General features: G+C 40.8%; 1 pseudogene; it reads right to left on the bottom strand.

The window, feature by feature from the left end:
• Window positions 1-489: 489 nt before the first annotated feature.
• On the bottom strand, window positions 490-1,051 carry LOC123596355 (annotated as a pseudogene).
• Window positions 1,052-1,292: the final 241 nt, after the last annotated feature.

The following is a 1,292-nucleotide window of genomic DNA, read 5'->3' as shown; positions in this document are numbered from 1 at the left end:
AGCTCTTCCAGAATTAACTACTTCTGCTTGTAGGCGATGAAATGTGTAAGGAACCCACATCAAACGTTGGCACAGTTATGAGCATGGCCTTTCCCTTTACTTGAACTCAGTATTAAGACTTTGTTTTTTTATATTCCAGTCCCAGAAATGATTTCCACTATAGAAGTTATCTGCAGGCCATCCTATGCTTTCTAGCAGTTGCCTACAACCATGCTCTAGCTTCTCCAAGACACTACACAGGATGGCTTTAAATACGTATTAAACTAAGAAGCATCCTCTCAAATGAGTTGAAATGCATTTTATTTTCAGACAACCTACATGGCATGTTTTTCTTTTCTTAAAAACAATGCCTCTGGTCCAAATAAATCAAGGTCAAAGTCGCTGAAGAGCTCAAGATGGCATCAGTCCCATTTGTCTAAGCCCTGGTGGTGTGTGAGGAGCAGCAGCCAGTTATGACAACGGGTGATACATCCAAATTAATGGCCAAATTCATGAACATTTTTCCATTTCTAAACCATCCTTAAAGAAAATCATATATGGGGCCACACATCCTCACCATAGTCCAGAAGAACGATCGTGCTATCTGGATTCATGTTTTCACCAGTTAAAAAAAAAAAAAGAAAAAAAAGGTCTTTTTTTTTTTTGAAATTTGCAAGGATACGCTTAATTTGTTCCATAGCCCCTGCCATAAAAGGTTTCCCTCTGTCTGGCCTCTGTTCTTCAAGTCTGCCTTTGATTGATTTCATGTAATATTTTATGTGCTTCTTGTAGGCTTCTTATGTGAAACTGGTTTCCTGAAAGTGATGGTTCACGACAGTATCAGCACCGGTGACTACCAAACCTTCAGCCTTCAGCGGAGCCATTTCCACGAATGAGCAAGTCATTCATGTTACCTTCTGTCCTACTGAGCATCTTCCCCTCCACCTCTAGACACAGCCCTCCGCGATCTCTCGGATCTTATAGAAGTCGGAGAACATCTCATTATGGCTGATGAGGTCCCAGGAGATGATCGTGATCGCAGACGGAGAGACAAGACGGTGGCATAGGCTTGGCAGGAGCCAGGAGCCAGGAGCCTTGAGCAGAGTGCACCCAGAGCTGCACTCGCTGAGAGTGCGGAGAGGCCAGAAAAGTGAGTTTTTGTTTTTGTTTCTGTTTTGTTTTTAACTCAAAGGTAACTGAAGAGGTAAAAGGAAAAAAAAAAATAATTGAAACAAGCAATGATCTATAGAAAGTCATGGTAAATGTAGTAAATTTTTTTAAAATGTTTATTTATTTTTGAAAGAGAGAGACAG

This window comes from Leopardus geoffroyi, chromosome B1, assembly GCF_018350155.1.
Source record: "Leopardus geoffroyi isolate Oge1 chromosome B1, O.geoffroyi_Oge1_pat1.0, whole genome shotgun sequence".
NCBI classification, from domain to species: domain Eukaryota; kingdom Metazoa; phylum Chordata; class Mammalia; order Carnivora; family Felidae; genus Leopardus; species Leopardus geoffroyi.
This window is presented reverse-complemented; position numbering and strand designations above follow the sequence as displayed.